Source organism: Aethina tumida, chromosome 1, assembly GCF_024364675.1.
Source record: "Aethina tumida isolate Nest 87 chromosome 1, icAetTumi1.1, whole genome shotgun sequence".
In the NCBI taxonomy this organism is placed as follows: domain Eukaryota; kingdom Metazoa; phylum Arthropoda; class Insecta; order Coleoptera; family Nitidulidae; genus Aethina; species Aethina tumida.
This window is the reverse complement of record NC_065435.1, coordinates 61,009,993-61,029,740: the sequence shown is the minus strand read 5'-3', so window position 1 is coordinate 61,029,740 and position 19,748 is coordinate 61,009,993. Positions and strand designations below refer to the sequence as shown.

The window sequence follows — 19,748 nt, the reverse complement described above, 5'->3', positions numbered from 1 at the left end:
AACAGAAAGGAAGGACTCATATTAAGTAATAACGCTGGATCACTGAACTGTGTGCAAACTTTGTATTGCAATGCAATATTGTTGTTCCATGCTTAATTCCCCAGATATGCTATTTTTAGTTTGCTTACCTTAAGATTTATTACGTTCACCGACACAAACAAAATTAACAAATAAAGTAAGAGTTTAATATAATATGCATAAGATACATTTATTATTATAAACAGTTACGTTTACATGGTAGATGGTTTGAAATAAATATATCTTATTACTTTCATCTCCTGTCATTTTTATGTACTTTTATCCAGAGAATTAACTTCTTAATGACCTACAAATCAGTTTATTCATGGTTAATGACACGAAATTTATGTGACTGGTAATCAGCCCATTTTTTTTGGTAATGCTTCCAACATAAAGCCAGAACGCAGCTATAAAAATATATGACGCAGAAAAATTAATTACATTTCGTTAAAACATTATAATATCATTAGTTGAAAATTGCTCTACAACCTCTAAGAAAAGATTTGTTAATTTCTATTTAATTATAGTATAATTTGTATAATTTAAAAGATGTTATTGTCTTTCGGATAACTACAGTTACTGTAGAAATAAAGGCAAGACAAAAAACAACTGGCTCAAGTGCCCAGGTCTCAGCGTTTTTCAAACTTTAGTTGCTTTGATATCTCTACTTTCTCTAGAGAATATATTACACTATGTAGTTAATTACCCATTTCACATAAATCCTCTCCCCATTTGGGATATTTCAGAAAGTCCACACACTTTATGAATATTAAGATTCGACTGCAATTGTTGCATCCAAAGCTATCAAAAACAAATATAACATATTTGTGGTTTCACCCGAATATAATCTTTTGTTGATAAAATTTCAATGACTTCTAAATTGCTTAATTATCTTTTTGCAGTCATTTAGTATGAAAATTTCAACCTGGATCTTCTATTTTATATAAAATCAGTCCCTTAGTTTGTCGTGCTAATAACATACATACAACATCTATTGAGCACCTCCTTGTCATTCTTGACATCGTACAACATAATCCTTAAAAAGTGTATATAATTTTTTTTTGAGTCTGTCAATCACTCTCGAAACAATTGATTGATTAATTAACATTCTGTATGAAATACACAACACAAGACTTATTTTATATTATATGTGGAACAAAAATTTGAGTTTAAATATTTTTTTAGGCGATTGGTTTATAAGTGTAATTAAATGTACACACACAGGAAAAGAGTATTTTTGTCAAACTTGAAAACAAATATATGAAATTTAAAAAGTTAATTCACATATTATTAGTTTTTAACATAACATGAAATATAATTTAAATTAACCAAAAATAATTTTAATAAATAGTATGGACTTCAGGACTGTTTAAGCTACTTTATCTCTTCTGGGAATAAGGAAAATCAGGTTAACAATATTATTTTGAGATATTTAAAGCCATTCTGTATGCAAGAGCTCTCTAAATCTAAAGACGGTGAGAATATTGTTCATTTGTGAAGAAATTCTTCTTTGAAGCATCTCAGATGCTCTATGATACCACCCTAAACCATATTGTAACTTCTGTATGTAAAAAGTTCCTGGACATGTCTAAGACGTTCTAAATTTTCAGATCCTGTCCACACTCAATACAGTTTTGAAAACCTTCACATCATTCCAATCTTGTTCCATGATTGCCTCTAGTAAGTGGTAGACATATTATTGTTCTTCTAGAATTCATGCAGTCTGTTTCTTACAGTTGACTAACAACTATATTAAGCTATAACTATCTTACCAATTCAGATGCTGTGAGGAAAGGTTATCTTCAAGGAGTTACTGTTGAATATCAATCCTGAATTGCTGTTGTACTGCGTCCATGACCTAGATGCTGTTCAACCAGATTACCAGTTTCTCTAAAGCTTCTCCATAACCGACTATTGACAATTTGGGTAATACTAAATATCAGAGTTACCTCAATTTGCCTTAACCCACAACTGCTTACTTCATTTCTTCCAAATTTAAATAAAAAAAAATAGTTTTGATACAATAACCACTTAACAGTACCATCAAATGAAATAAATCGAAATTAATAGTAAATGTTTTTTATAAAACGAGGAGTTTTTTACAACATATATTACAGTACAAATAATTTCTTCGTATATTCAAAATATGGCGAATGCGCAACTCTAATTTTATACTTTGATGAATGAGCAATTCGAAATTTTAATACTTTGTATAGTGTAATATTTCTTACATCATCAACCCACACATGTATATGACGCAGATTAATTACATAATCATGTATTGCAAAGTGTTACAACAGTAGTTCTCCAGCACTTCTCTTCACACAAACACCCACTCATCAGATTTATTAATCTCTGTTACAGATTGACTTTCGAACTTCCCCTATATAATATCCACATTCTTGTTATACCGAAAATTGAATCGACAAAACCCATGAATTATGGTTCCATGTGACAAATCGAAACTGTACCAAACATCGAATAATCGATCGTCGAGAAGAATTCGGGAACATGTCACTGCGTGGCAATCTGACAAAGCGGGTCTACCATTCGCATGGACAAATCCACATAAACACAATGGGAACACAGGACATTTAGCGGCAAATCTGTCGTATAAATAGCGGGCCACGAGAACCGTGGTCACGTTGAGCAAAAGGTATTTTGCGGTGAATCGTACATACGTTATGTTGTACGGGCACTGCCGATAATTCGCCCAGATACCGCCATCAAATATGTTCGATTAATTTGTTGATTTAGGACGGATCGGCTTTCTGCTGATCCACCTCTAAATCCCCATCATTCCGTGTAATCTACACTTTTTTTTCACTTCCGAACAGTTTTAGTAAAAATGTATATTTTACTTGTGCCACGTCCTGGAATCAATTAAGTACAACTATCATCAGTTTATTAAGAATATTTATTTATTCACTGAAAATTCAATACTTGTGTTTAATAAAATCGTCTGTAGTGAAATATGACGTGTCAATTTATACAATATAATATCTATCTCAATTTTCTGCATATCAGCTGAGGCTGACTTTTGATATAGAACAGTTTTTGAATGTGTCTGGTATTTGAGAAACGTGGCATCGTCTCCGTAGAGGTGACAGGGTGAATTATTGGCCGGCCAGGTCAAGCCTGATAGGGCGTGTCAGATGCAGACGTCTATTATCCGAAACCGTAACGGACCACCCATTCTCTCTGCCGTGATGCCGTGATGTGATCTAGTAATCCACTTACGTCGCTCTTTTTTTCCCCTCCGCTTTTCCCTTCCCGAAACTGACTAAGAGCATATGGAAACGGGAAACTACAAAGTTTTCCGATATATTGTAAAATCATTGAGTTTACATTGCCTATAAATTTATGTTTGGACCAAAGGATGCTTCAATACTTTTAAACCAATTATTATGTTATTACGCAGTTTAATATCCAACTTTAAAGTTACGCCGAGAGAATTAGTATTTCATCTTGCTTTATGCATATTTCCCAAAAGATATGATAATTACCAATATTGTCTACTCGAGTGTAATTTTAATGATATCCAGTTGCTGAGTATACAGTGATTCTTCATGTGTTTTTGATTAAAAGGTCTATATAACACATTTTTATACCACTTTTTTCCCTTATTATTTGGGCAAACACTGTATATCATTTCCCTGTTTTATTAAATTTTAGAATCAAGCTGTTTTCGAAGATTTATCGACGTCGGTAATATATATTACGACGTGTATAGCTTGTTTTTGGCACAGTATAACGATGGCATCCCTTAATAAGATCTTAAATTAATATCGTCTCTTTATAACTTAAATATAAAAAAAAAATGTATTAATATTCCTTAAACCGGAAAAAAAGCAACAAGGAAAACACAAGCATACTGTCTGCTTTATTCATTATGCTAATATTATAAATTCGCGTGCGAGCTCATGCATAGAACAAATAAAGACGTCGGGCGAGATTAAAACACTAGTATGTTTAAGCTTATTAAATACGCTTATCCGTATCAAGGAGTGTTATTAATAGTAGGAACGTTGTAAAGTGTAACGTTGCTGAAACGCGGGGGTTTATTGTTTACACACGAACGTAAACAAACACGCTTGGCAAAGCGAAAGACCCTAAATATACATTTACACGTATCTCGCGGCCCTCCATTAATTATGCCATCGATCCAAATTTTAATATTAAAAATCAATTTGCCTGTTTTGGAGGTAAATATTTTAAATAGAACCTCATGAACCCGTGAACTTAAATTATTTCTGACTTTGATTTTGATCGATAAAGTGTATTCAAATATAATTTGGTACAATGAGGGATGGTGTTTTGGTATGCTCTGAGTATTGAGCGAATACTTTCCACTCCTTGTCCAAAAATGCTAAAATATGAACATGGGGACCAAAGGATGGAGTTTTCTAAAAGCAAGATTCTTAACGATTGATAAAAAAGTAATAAAGGTTGAATATTGAAAGATCAGTGATGTGCACAGCAGGGTGACGAAACAAAGTAATAATTTATGTTTCTATGACAGCCTAGAAGTATTTGGAATCGTTGAAGACGATAGATCCAGGTACTATTAACAGGCAGGAACAGTGTGCCAATACCCAGAATTTACTGAACTTAAATCATAAATGAAGGAGCTAAGTGGACTGAAGTGGAAGTAAAGAAAATGACATTTATTTAATGAAGATAATTATGAAAAAGAAAAACAAGAGGAAACAAATGAGAAACAGATCTGCTTATAAGTAAGGAAGTAACTCATGGTGTTATAAAGTAATGACAAATAATGGTTTGACAGTATCTGAAATTACAGGAGGAGCCTTTGTTTGATAGAGGAACACTACTCAACAGTTCAAATCTTGATGTTAGTAGATTTCCTCTAGAAAATAAAAATATTATATTTTTTTGACTGATACAAAGAAGGTATGCAGGGTATATAGAATAATAACTACGAAACATCTTAACTATCTAAGAGCAACAGCTACAGTTTCTCAGTCAAAAAAAGGTTAAAATATGATAATGGGTAGAAAAGAATGTCATTCTGAAGATTGGCAAAACAGCAAAGGCTGATTATTGGTGATGTGACTACCATGACTACCTAGATGGATTTAGAATGGTCACTGATGACCTTAAAATTTACTAAACTCAAATCAGTAATGGAGGAAGAACTTGCTGAATTAACTGTCAGTAACTTGTCTAAGAAATTTTTTTAAAACCGCGACCAGTGAAAGATGAAACAAATGAGAAACAAATCTATTTATAAGAAAGGAAGTAACTCATTATGATATGAATTAATGATAAATACCGGTTCGACAGTATCTGAAGTAATTACAAGAGGAGCACGTGTTTGGTAGACGAACAACACTACTAGAAGCCCCTCTACTGGTTGAATAACAATTCGAATGAGTTTGGTAGACTTCAAAAATGAATAAATTTAACAAAATTTTAAAAAATTAACAAAATGAGAAGATGAAACACACTCTATATTATAAATGTAATCAGAATTGTTCAAATGCATACAAAGAAGGATGCTGACTATGGAGCAGCGTAACTATCTAAGAGTACTCCACCAATAGCGCTTTAGTCAAAAAAAGTTAAAATATGAATATGAGGAGCAAAAAAAGTAATATATAATATCTACCGAAACAATCCATCCGCGTATATAGCATCACTAGACCTTTTGACTAAAGGGAGAATGCTGTGAAAGGTGAAAAAGTAATGGAAGTTGTAAATAAGGAAATAACTCATGGTCCTGTTGTGTAATGACAAATAATGGTTCTATAGTATTCAAGGTTTTAGTCGGTAGACGAAAACTACTTGAATTCGACGTCCTCCCTATTACTTGGACAACTGGTAGAATTGGAATTTTCTTCTCACAAAATAGTAAAAAAATTAATCAATAAATAAATTAAGTTAATTGATTAACTTGATTAAAACAGATATCGTAACATGGATCTTAGTTGTATATATTGTTATGTACATTTCGTGCTTAAGAAAATCCAAGAATTAACAGGGCGTCCTGGTCCGCGCAATTAAATAAAAAATTCATTTAGAAACTGGAAGGAAGCAGTTTCCCGTTGCTGGTTTTAAGAGCAAAAAATGTTATATTAGAAACGTGTCATCTTTATACGGCGCTCCGACAAATAATTTAACATCCATTTCATTAAAATTTCAAGATCATTATTCTCATGGGCCCGGGGCTGTGTGGAGTGTCGCGCATCGAGGCCGTGGCGACCGGTAAACGGGTGAATTATTCAGCGACATGCTGCCACTTTTGAAAATTCCACACGCATTACATGGCAATCCCATTCTCTTACATTTTTATGGGCCCATGCAAATATGTCTGATGGCGGACGGCGACCGAACAGAACGGAACGGAGCGCCTGCACTTACTACATCCCAAGACAAATAATATCCACTCTGCACATTTGCCCCGGCTCGTTCTTCCATCGTTCCGTCGCGTTATGTAAAATTCATGGTCCGGCCCACTTCAGCCGCGGTTTTACAAATAATTCCGGTCCTGGCTCTCCGCCTACCACGGACGGGGAATTGGTTTACACTTTTCTGGATGCTTGTTTAAATTTCCATGCGCTAATGTTAAATTTACATTCCGCTATCACTATAACTATATTGGTCTGCTTTCAAAGTTAAGTGCCACTTTTGTTGCTTATAAATTTCATCGAATCCTAAAATGCTTCACAATAATTTTAAAATACTAAAGGCTGGAAGAAGAGAGAAACACGACAACGTTCATTCTAAAGAGGATGGTTAATATCTTATTGTTTCGTATGATTTCTAACGTTCAAACAGGAACATCTATTTCTCCGATTCCAAAGGAATTAAGCTGTGATAAGAATAATAATTCTCTACGTGAAAATAAATGATACAAAGACTTGATTTCTAGGAAGATAGTCATTTATTGCATTACATTCCGGGTAAGGCTTCTAAACTTAACCTGTCATCAAAAATATGTGTACATCAACAATATTTAATTTAAAATCGATAAGCTCGAGACAAAAATGATGTTCACGTAGGTTGGCCGCAGAATTTCCACCTTCGCCCCGCGTTCTCCCATTCTCGCCCACTTCTGTTGTACTTTCAATTACCGGACCCGGTGAATGGTGTCTGTTCTTGAAACAGGAACAGTTTGTTCCATCTGTAATTACTGGCGGAAACGTCATGTCGACTCAGCACTCGCCTTTCCGATACAACGTCCATTTCTTATCCGCCGGTTTATTTAACTTTCTCAGTTGATACGAGATTGGACTGATAAAAAAAATTGACATAACACACGATATAAAATGATTTTCTTCGAAACGGCCATTCAACGAACCGGTCGCAATTAAATGGAATTTTAGTTAAACTTCAGAATTACAGCACAAATGGTTGAACGTGATAAAAATTCGGTTGGGTCAGTGTTCCAGTTTCAATTGATCACCGGAACGTATAGAATTTCTCCGATAAATATGTAAAAGTTGACCGGCACATATAAAAGTCGTCTTTTCAGTTCGAGGCGCTCAAGCAAACTATTGACCTATTACCGGGACGGGACTCACAAAGAGCTCGTCCCAGCCCCGGACCCAGAAAGGTTCCAACAAGAAACGGAACATAAATATCAATAGATAATACTGTAAAATGTGGGGCGTACATATACACGACCCGCAGCCCCTTAAATCATTGCTTTCCGTGGATCTATTACAAATTGCACTTGCTTTTTGTACATCGAGGGAGATATTATTGAATAGTTATTTATGGGCGCTTTAAAACTGGATGTCTTTTACTGATACCGGATCCTGACGACTATGCCCAAATTACATTTTGGTAAATCTAACAAGGCTTTAAGTTCGGGTGGCGTTGTATTTAGGTGTAAAACCAATTTATTAATGTTGTAGTCTAAAAATAGTCATGTAATATTGGGAAAATTGTTAACCAATCTTTCAAAAAGCTAATAAATTATTTGTCCTTTCTATTTTAAACCATTTTACTTCTGACACATTAACAACATTAACAGAAGTTCGAGGTCTGAAATTTAAAAAGTGATCCTGTTGTAAATAAGTTTCTTAATTCTTTTCAAAAGATGGATTACAATGGAACCTCCAATCAAGGACAATTAAAGTTATACGCTTATAAATGTTCAGATTCCCTAAAACTCTTAAACATGGTTTGTGACTGTATACTTTCAACCAACTTTCAATCGTTGCTTCTAAAAGGTATATAATTATCTATTTCAACCTGTACGATTTATCTACATAATAATCTACCCTTTTAAATTTCTTCTCCTAATTATTTGTGTTTTGAAATCTGCTAATATAATTTTTCTATATTATTTTTTCAATTATTTAACACATTTCATTAACCAAATAATTCACTTTCAGAGATTTCTAGAAACGTTGTTAGATGCCAAAGAATAGTTAAATTTGCTTACTAAACTCATTAAACAATTACAAACCCATTTGCAGACTGTTTGCATTTGTGGGTTAGTGTTTGTAACTTAATTGTCGTCACGTGACGTTTACAATTTTTCTAGTAGTTCAACAGCTACAAATTTTGAAAAATAAAATAGCTTCACATTTGCCAGAATCCAATCGTTGAAGATTTATTTCATAGCCAATAGAATCCGTCAGTGATATTACGGTGTTTCCAGTGGAAACCTCTTTAAACACCCTTTTAGCAGTGTAACTTCAGAACATTAACACGGGACACGCCTCAAATGCGATGTTTCAAACCGCAACTAGATGCTGGGACTAATTATTTTAGCGATCCATTAATATAAATATAATTTAATGTTATTATTTTAAACTCTGTCCCACGTGGTTCTCGGAAAGATCTTATGGATTTGTTTTTACACCTGCAGTTATATTTATGCTTACCTTCTTTAGTGATTATTAAAACACTTCTTTTTTATGACCTTTCCTCAGACAACATATAGATCCAGTTAGTCCATTTTAACATAATTTGACTGATTTGAAAAGTTGCCGAAGATTTTCTGAGCTACGCTTTTTTGTACAATCTGTAAGTGTTAAGTGTGTATGTGTTAAATACAGACAAAATTCAGTGTTTACTTCACTTTTGTTGTGTAAAGGAATCTTCTAGGTTAGTTTCAAAGAGAACGAATTAGACTGGTCTACAAATTAAAAAAAAAATACTGAAAAAGGAGGATGATTTTTTAAGTAATTTGGGTGCGTAGAATTCAAATTTACAACTAAAATTGTGCTATCAGGTCTTTTAAACATTTGTTAGCTGTTCTTCCTAAAATTTCGTATGCTTAAATTTTTCAAAAACATCGTAGGTAGTTTTCTTGGAAACAAGAAAAGTCATAACTATATACAAATTGTTACTAAATTATTGAAAAATTATTGTGAATTAGGTGAAAGGATGTCACTCAAAATGCATTTTTTACGTTCACATTTGGACTTTTTCCCACCAAAACCTGGGTGCAATGAGCGATGAACAAGGAGAACGTTCTCATCAAGTTGAAAGTTGAAAGAAATTATCAATAATTTTAGGTAAAAAGTATGCTGGGATTATTGCTGGACATTTGAAATTTCCTTTATTTGTGAATAAGTTTACGATTTCTTATTAAAAACATACAAAAACAATAATATTTTATATTTCGCAAACCTGGCCAGATAAAGAAAAAACCGTTCGAAATTAGCATACCGAATTACCTTACACACAGATTGGTTGCTCCAGTCCAAAACCTTGTATACCAGTGTTATTGGCTTAAAAGAGACTTATTAATCGGAAAAACACTGTTTGGTATTATTGGAGAGAGAGTGATGATCCAAAAAAGTGTGAATTAGTCTGGAATGTTTCCAACATTATCACGGTCAGCAAGATGTCTGGATAATCGACTGAAAACATATGGGGAGCATAGGCAGAAGACTTCAAAATTTAACCCTTGAATTAAATTAAATTATTAAATTAAATCTATTAGTTAATAGACCATGGCTTGCAATAGATCGTGACATCAAAGTTAATTTCATCATCTGTTAAAAAATTATAAAAAATCAATAAATTCTTATCTCTAGATCTATGTGTTCTATTTTCTATGTCATTAAGTATATTTCACAAGGACTCTAGTTTATGTTAAGTTTAAGCAAGGAAGACAGACAGTACAGTAATTGAATAACAACTAAAATTAGTGTTTTTAATATACCTTTGCTTATACAGATTTGCTGATCAATCTGGCAACAGTCGATCATTGAAAAGCCTCAAATGAATAAATATTTTTTTATACGACAGTTGGACTTAAATTACCAGAAAAATGGAATAGAATCTGAAGTATATGAAAATATATAGTGTCATGACTAACCCTGTATAATGCTTGTTGAAAATTTTGTAGACAAAATGCTCTTATTTCATTTGGCACTTTTAAAATAATTGACCGTTGTCCCCGCATAAAAACAGAATTTGCACCTAAGGGTTGCAACTATGAAGAATGTTTAAAACATAAATTTACATATAGGTGTATGTCATTTTGTCCAGGGCATTAAACACACTTCACTTTGAATATACAAGTCAAATATGAAATATTAAGCGGGGGTTCAGCTCATACATTGTCTGTTTGTTACCTTACCTATTTTGTATACAGCTTATGTCTAACCAGATTTTAAAGTGAAAAAGCTCAATTATTTTTATTATGATTTGTTTATTTTAAATAATGAATGTTATTGTTTCTTTAATTATACTCATGTTTAATATAATATAATTTGCATGAGTAGTTCATATTTTAAATAATTTATTTACGCATAATTTTATATAAAAATATTTCTGGATCAAGATCAGGATCTTTTTGTAATCTACATTAATAAATTAGTCTTCACAAACATAGATTACAGTTATCAAATGATTTATTTCCGATAGAACACTCATGGATTATTAATTGAAGCCCCCGACGGCGAAAAAAAGATGTTTAGGCATAAATACCGTTTCTAACACATGTACGTCTGGAATCCGATTTGTTTTTTATGTTGCCGGAATGATTTATCGCGCATCTAGAATCCGGCACGCTCTCATTCAGTGAAAGGGAATAGAGAGCCTGGGCATTTATTGTTTACTATTTATCATAGCCGCAGAAAATGTCAAGATTACTTTGCGTATTTCCAGCCTGGAAACACCCGCTGAAAAATGTGCTATGCGCGACAGGAATAAAATGGGAGGAAAAAGAAGATAGGTGCGGTTCTACCTGCGGTGATTGATCAGCGTATTGGGTCAGCGTTTGAGAGATATAGGATACAGGATGTATTTTTATCAAATAATGATGCACCATTATTTATCTCTGTATGTTTGTTTTGTAATTAATAGTTCTTTCACTCTTTGGAATCGAATCGACTTTGTATAATACGATTTCATATCAGCAAACTTATTAAGCTTGTAAACGTCTATAATATTGATTCTATATCAAAAAAGTATGTAAATGACTGTAAATTTGAGAATAGGCATCACATTGAGAATCCAATATATATCGGTGACATCCACACAATGGGATCCAGGTTAGAAAACTTGTTTCTTATCGTAGAGGCCTCCTGCCGGCTTGCTGAGTCCTTCATCAACGTCGTTGGTTCGTGACGGCGGGGGGCAAAGCAGGGAAGAAAAACGTAAAAAAAGCAGCTGCCCCGGGATGAAGTTTCGTCCCGGTTATCCACGCCAATAAAAACAAAACGAAAAATGGGATATTCCGAGTTTACACCTATCTAAATAGACAGAACGAATCCATAAATCCGACAAGAATGCTGTGCCCCGTAAATTATTTATTAATTGTTTTTTATCTGATATGTTTCTTCACGAACACAAACCCATTAGTGCAAGAAAACAAAGAACTTATTTGAAACACGTGTCACGATTCTCTATCGATTCTATATCACCTCTAATCGACTCAAGCCAGGTTCGAATATCGGGCTGTCATTTACGTTTCTCTTGTTACAAAACGGTGTTCTCGCAATGTCAATAATGTTTTTATTAATTACGACGCACCGATGGACGTGTCTATTAGTATCAACATCGACAAACCAAATTAAAACCGGACTATTTGACAAACACTAACGGCGAAAATATCCAAACATGTCCGTTAAATTATACGGAATTAGTTTTTATAGCTACATCCAAACAAAAAATTGCAGTTGTAATTCATAGGGGATTTGCACGCGTTGACTGTTCTTTGACCAATAATTGTAGCGGTTCTATTTTCCGTGTTCAACTTAACAATTCGGCATTTTGTTTTTGTACAGCATTAAACATGAGTGACTTAAGAACATTTTAACGTGTACCAGGGAGTGAATCTCTGTCGAAACCCCAACATAGTTTATTTAATTAGATCAATAAATGTTCCGCGAAATAAATGCTGAATCGTCCGAGGATTTCGTTCCGTTGTCAATTAAAACAGCTACAAACTTAATAACGATATTATCTTTCGACTGCAAAACGGTCGTGTTTGTGATGCCATCATCGCCGTTGTTTAACTGCTGAGTCCTTATATAAAGCAATCAAAGGAGAAAACTTTGCGGAGTGTCGGTCCTCAGCAGGAAAACTAATTCTTTCTTTTTATTTGTCTTCGCTACTGTATTTTCTTTTTCATCAAACAAGCTTAATGCAAATAGAGGGAGAAAAATTGTGTCAAAGACGACGATTATTTATTAAGAAGTAAAACATTCGCTTCGGGGAAGTTTTCGCTCTTTGTACGACTGTTTTCTAGACAATAAGTAGAATGTGAATAAAATTCTGCTTGCTGTGTTTTACTTAATGCAATTTCTGAGATAGTGGAAAAATTTATTGTTCTATACTACATTTTGAAATTTTAAAATTGTCGCTTCAATTTTTGTTTTAAATATGAAGCTCATTTTGAGATTATATTATGCTATCAACTTAAATGACTACTCAAAATAAAATATTAAAATTATTTTTGGCACAGTTGCTAATTCTGGACATTATTAAAGATAGCAAATAAATCAAATAAAGTTTCAATATACAGTGCCGGTCTTTATTGTAGAAAATGTTTAAAATTAAATATCTTTTATTTAATGGGAACTTTTAAAATAATATTAATTTACTTTTATTATTTTACACAGTATTATAAAAACTACTATTCTTCTTCTATAAAATGTAACTTCTTTTCTGAATTGAACTAGATATAAATATAGCAACTTTAATTATGAAAGGGATTTTTAATGATTAAATATGTGTTATTTAATTTAACATTAACACTTCGTATAGTATCCTTTTTATTTTCTAATTTTGGCCCGCCTCTGAGGCAAACACTCGAGTTGTGTTTGAGGTCGCTTTCATTTATTTAATATACGACAAATTGTTATTTAATATATATCAGGATTTTTCTTGTAGGTTTGCGGACAAACAAACCGTCTTCACACTGCCCTTAAACTAATTTCATCAGATCTCATTTCCTCCAGGTTTGCTTTAATTTCAATTGACGATAAGACTTTATTTTATTTTTGACAATGAATTATCCAGTTTTTCGAACGCAGACAAACTGTTTCAAAGCTACCACTTGGCCAGAAACAATTGACTTACTTAACAGTAAACTATTATAAGCAAAAATCGGTTAGTAAATAATCGATTTAAATTCACAGAGAGTAGTGAAAGACATAAAATAAAAAGTTACTATAATTTTATCCATTAAAAATGTTTGATGTTAATAAAAATTATTTACCTTATATAAATTAACCAGTTGCAATTATTGTAATACGTGTACTCTTATTCGACTATTACTTCCGACTAGAGATGCAAAACAAAGATAGCCCGTAATGTGCTGCCACCACAAAATTAAATAAACCTTCAGTTCTAAAATGTTCGAGGGCAAATTTTTTTGCATGAAACAGGACTGCACTATAGAGATCATAATTATAGCAAATTTACTCGTTGTAAATACATTATGAAATTTATAATAGTAATAAATCCTTAATACATTTTTATTAAATAAAATTATACAAAATTAATTACAATAAAATAATATATATTAAAGATATAATAATGTATTCAGCTATTGGCTTTTTATTAATACTGTTATTAGAGTTTTGTGATTTATTGTCGTATTAATGTAAACCAATAAGATTTTATGATATAAACAAGTATAAATATGATATACGAATACGAATATCAATTTACAATCGATTAATAATTAAAAAAATGATCTCAATGGTAATCTTGTTTCGATTTTGATTGTGTACCATAGTGACCCTAGCTCTGAATTTGCATTTACTACATACTCTTGTCGCCACGAAAGATATCCCCAGAGTGACGAGTAATATAATTCAGTGCATATGACCTTTTTTGTGTAGAAATATAAGTGAAATAAGTGATCAAGGCAATGGGTACGATTCAGTATATATTTGGAATGAGAGATGTTAGTTCAGTTTTGGTGGTTGAAGAAACATCAATTTCAAGCAAAGAAACAAATTAGTCATATTTTAGACGTATGTCAAAGTGTAATTTGTTGTAAAATATTATAGGTAAGTTGTTTTATTAAATTTCTGTTTTTATGTTTCGTTAAAGATTAATTAATTTTTGCTTGTATTTGCCACAATTGATATTTTTTCATATTTTTGTGCCTTTGCATCGGTTTACTGCTTCTAATTTTGGCGCAGTTATAAAGTTAAAACAATGGACATCTTAAGACAATATAGTTAAAACAATTTTAAAAGAAATTATTTTTCTACAGAATCTACGTACGAGAAAAATTTTTATGAAGAATGCAATAAAATTGTAAAGCTTGCTCGTTTATTTTTAATGTTCTTCACGGATACGGAGATTCACCTGATGATATAAAATTTTTAAAAATTATATTGTGTATTTTTATAATTAAATTTTTATATTAAGTTAAGTGTTCTTACAAGATTTTCAAATCTCGATATTCATTAAAACAGGCGATTTTAAAAAAACCTGCTATTTTATTGTACATTCAGGGCCAAAAAAATAAATTTCGCTTTAAAGATGATGACTATATTATTATATTTAAATGATAATTTAATAAAATATAATTTTTTATAATATTTCATTACTTATACAAATTACCCATTCAAATTACCAAGTTTACGTAGTAAAAAGTATTTTGATTTTTATTTGTCAGATAATGAAAATTATATTATATTATACTTAATTGTATTGAATTCTACCGAATAATAAGCAAAAAAGTATCAGGATTTTCAGGTAAAAATGTTGTTATTTAAATAATTTGGAATGAGATAAAAATATATATTTACATCACATAAATTTGAATAATAGTGTTAGCCAATATCATGATAAAAAATGACCCAATTTTGACAACAATGTCATGTAAAAGATCAAACATTTATTAATCCACACCCAAAATTTGTAATAGATTGATTGCGTAGTTTTTGAGTTTTGTTCCAAGTCGTCGACAGCCTTTTTATTAGGAATTTAAAAGGGAGAAAGAAGTTACAGAGTAACCCAAACTGGTTGATTTTGGCAGTTGTTTCAAAACGTTAATTAGCGCATACGACATAAATAAATAATAATTTTAAATACAATGTTAATTTTTTGATGATAATAGAAATTATTTATTGATATAAACTAAATAATAAGTAATTATGCCCTATTGTAATCTTTTTATTGTTATTAATTTCATCTAATACCTTAATTTATTTTTAAATTTAAATATTAGAAAATACATTAAGATAATTTCTTAAAAAAATTAAATTAATAAAAATTATTATTGTTATCAAAATTTTTAGGCAATGATTTATGTTAAAATGGTAATTTTTGGGTTGGTTTTGCGTTTGGTTGTTATGAGTGTTTCGAGATTTTATGGAGAAAAACTGCAATTGGATATCTCAGACAATTTATGAAATATCCATAAAATAGTAATATTAAATATTATTTTTATTAATTTTATTAATAAATATATAAGAATATTAAAAGAATCTGATAATTTCGTAAAAATTATTCTTATCGTTAATATGCTGCTTATATTTTTAGGCAATTATTTATGCCAAATACCCAAATTGAATTATTCTGAAAAATTATAAAAAAAATAAAATTTCGACATTGAAAATAAAAGAATATAAATTATTTTAAAATAATCAACAATTTATACCTTCGCACATCCAAAACGATCAATATACAGATAAGAATCAAAAATATTTTATTTCATTTAAACGTAAAAGTAAATATCACTAATAACTAATAATATAACTGTAATTCAAAAAAAGGTTATTTTTGTTAATTAACATAATCTTTATACACATTATAATATTTTTATTTAATAGAAATTAAATTTATAAAAGTTTAAACATATCCAATTTTTTTTTATGATCAATGCATTAAAAACACCCCTATTTTTTATATAAAACTGTAATACTGTATTTTATTCACATGCAATACTCTCTAATTGTAGCAATTTCAGCTCTATACGCTCTAGTAATTATTGTTTTTAACTCAAAAAATTTTGCGAGTTCGCTTTTTTAAAAACTAGATTAATATAAATTTCACTGTTATTAGGATTACAATTTTCCATTTGAAACTCCATTTCAAATAATGATAAAATATACGGTTAATTTAGCATTGTAAATATTTTTTAGTTTGTCGTAAATAATATTTTGAGTCAGATCATTCTGAAAAGTGCCATGGAACAATGTATATTAAACTAGAGATAAAAATTTAAAATCAAAATTAAAAATGTGTTCGTATAATATGATTGATACTGTTTACGGAAGTGTTGCAATATTGGTAAGTGCTGATGTATAGTGCCGTTAATACCATCAATAAGTTCTGGAACATTGGGGATAATGTTGGTACAAGTTTGTATGCGGAAATATTGGGTTATAAACTAAATTTATCTGAAAGAAACTGCCGTTATTGTGAAACTAGTTTCCTGTTTATCCGGGAACTGGCTTTCCAAAATGGTAACATAAAGGCCCTTAATAAAATTGTAAAGCATTTTATACAAGCTTAATGGCATTAAACATACACTGCTACGCATAATAATTGAACATTTGTGTTTACTCCCTCTTAAATCATGGATAAGTGGATGATTGTACAATATTTTTATTGCCAGCCTGAAATTACGCAACATTTGATGTGTGTTCTTGTGCAACGAACGAAATTACGTTATAAACAAAATTGAAGAAATTTAAGTGAGAGGAAAACACTAACGTTTTATATCAAGCATAATAAATAACTGCAAGCAGTATATTCTTTGACTGCAAGAGAAAAGTTCCATATTCACGTAGTTCTCGGGAGAAAGAAAAAGGATCGCACAAAACATTGCATGAATTTGTATATTAAATTTTATGTTTTGTTTAGCGTAAGGAAAATATATTTAATAACGGTCCGTGGGAACAGATTCTGTAAATATTTGAAGGATCTACATATGAAATAAAAATGTAGTATTTTGCTTCGTCTGTCGGTTAAAACAAATACGCTGTAACATAATGAATCTGAATATGTCTTTAGAACTTTGTAAATATAATTTGTCTTGAGCATCGAATACATAACAAAGTTAAAGTTTTGCCCACTGTTCAGATTACATGAAATTTTCTTAACTTAATTACAACTATATTCTGTGTAATACATGACGATTCATACGATCCCTGTGGCTCCGAACGCGATTTTAATTTACATTTATTACTGTCTCGAGTTACAAATTTATGATTGAGACAAATTTAGTTTGACAAAGACAAAAAGTGGCTAGGAATTAACAAAAAGACTGCTTTAAATTTAATTTGCAATTTACAATAAAAAGGAATTAAAGCATTCCATCCGGCAATGTCGGATTTTAAGTGGTCCCTTGTTATAATGTATAATAAGATTAAACTAAACTGAGTTTATTTTCTTTATTATTTGTGATTGATCGTTTTCCCTTTTAAAAACTTTTGACATTGTACATGTGTTTCCAACTTATTTAATAAGAATTATTGAAGTAAAATTTTATAATTCACTTGACGTTAATATTGAATTTTATCTCGTTTCCTGTTGGATTTTTTTGATAAATCGACTTCTTATACTGCATACTGTGAGTATGTGGTTAAAATTTTTTAATTTTTATTACTTTACTTTATCAAGTAATCTCTAAAATTGAACTATTTCTTTATAATTTATTTGTTATCCTGCTTCATCGATAAATATTAACTTTCTTTATTTCTTTATAGTTTATAATAAGTACTTTTGCAATTTTTTATTATTGATTTTTACTTTAGACTAATTATTTCTAAACTCTAGTATTGAATTAATATTTAGGCCTAGAATACTCATGGAAGAATTTAAACGGCGCCGAATTAGTCTGGACTAAGTAGGTCTATTTTTAAATATAAATATAACAAATTTTATTATATTGATTACTTTATTATCAAAAACTATAACATAATAACTTAACAATTTAATTTAGTACGTCATATTTCCACTCCTTCTTTGTAATAAAGCATTTACTCGACTGTGCATGCCTACTATTAAGTTATCATTCAATTCTTGAAGGATATTATTCCATTCTTCTACTGCAGCCTGTAGTAAGCCTGGAATACTCAAGGAAGAATTTAAATGGCACCGAATTTATCTGGATAAGTAATCCAATATATACTCAATCGGATTTATATCTGGAGAAAGTGGTGGCCTCCCCATTTTTTCAATTTCATGAGTTGCTGGTATGTGACTAAAATGTTTAAATATCCAGAGGCACGAACTATAAAATAGAAATTACACGTAATTCCCACTTTTGACGCTGTTGCAAACCAGTATTATCCGAGTTATGAAAACTGAAATTTTATTACTTAAAATTGAAATTTCATCATTCAATCTAAATGAATTAAGTACCATTGAATACATAATTTAATCAGCATTCTACGGATCAGAACTACCCTTCAATATAAGCACTGGTAGAAACACAAATATGCCGTTGTTGAGATAAATATGTAGTAGTACAACTTATAAATATAAATGTAATAAATATTATTATATCGATTACTTTATTATCAACACTATAAGTTGACAATTTAATTTAGTACCTCGTATTTCCACTCTTTCTTTGTAATAAAGCATTTACACTGGAATACTCAAGGAAGGATTTAAATGGCGCCGAATTAATCTGGATACTAATCCTATATATGATCAATAGATTTTTATTTTAAATTACTCATTTCTTATTACATTTTTTAATTTTTATTACTTTACTTTATCAAAGAATGTTAGTTCATAAGTTTTTTTTTTATATTATAGTATGTGTGAAAAAGGTACAATAATTTACTCTCATATTAAATAAATAATTTATTATAGATTTTCATTTATATTAGTTATTCCTAATCATTTTTTATTATCCTACTTCATTAAGGAAGAAAGTTAATTCATAGGAGTTTTTTACAATTGGTATTACTATAATAATTTAGACTTCAGTATTGAGTTAATATTTTAAAATAGATTTTTATTTGAAACTAGTAACTCGTTAATTTTTTTTTCCTGTCCAATTTCATCAAAGGTCAATAGATAGGAATGGTTTTTGCGAAATAGGAATTACTAGACTTTTAATTGATTATATTTTAATATCCTATTGAATTAAAGAAAAGAAGAATAGAATAGTAATACAAATAAAACTCTTGTTCTTTCCCGATGTAAAATTATACGATATACATGTGTATTTTGAATATTTTTTATTGTTAACAACCGATGACAACCAGAATCGCGGTTATAAAATAAATTTATCTGACTGTTAGCAACTGACACATAACCGAATCCTTTCCATGCTTGCTGGGCGTCGCCACTAGTTTCCGAACCTCGGT

The 19,748-nt window shown here is 30.7% G+C and overlaps 1 protein-coding gene across 2 annotated transcripts in view; it reads left to right on the top strand.

Annotated features, from left to right (window-relative positions):
* Positions 1–19,748, top strand: part of LOC109598052 (alpha-(1,3)-fucosyltransferase C-like) — a 265,775-nt gene that overhangs the window by 15,193 nt on the left and 230,834 nt on the right. Inside the window, exon 1 of one of the 2 annotated variants that reach the window (XM_020013842.2) lies at positions 15,043–15,052. The exons of the other annotated variant lie outside the window; for it this stretch is intronic. The gene's annotated coding sequence lies outside the window, so the exon portion shown is untranslated. Of the gene's footprint in view, positions 1–15,042; positions 15,053–19,748 lie in introns of those variants that run through there. 2 annotated transcript variants of the gene reach the window in all.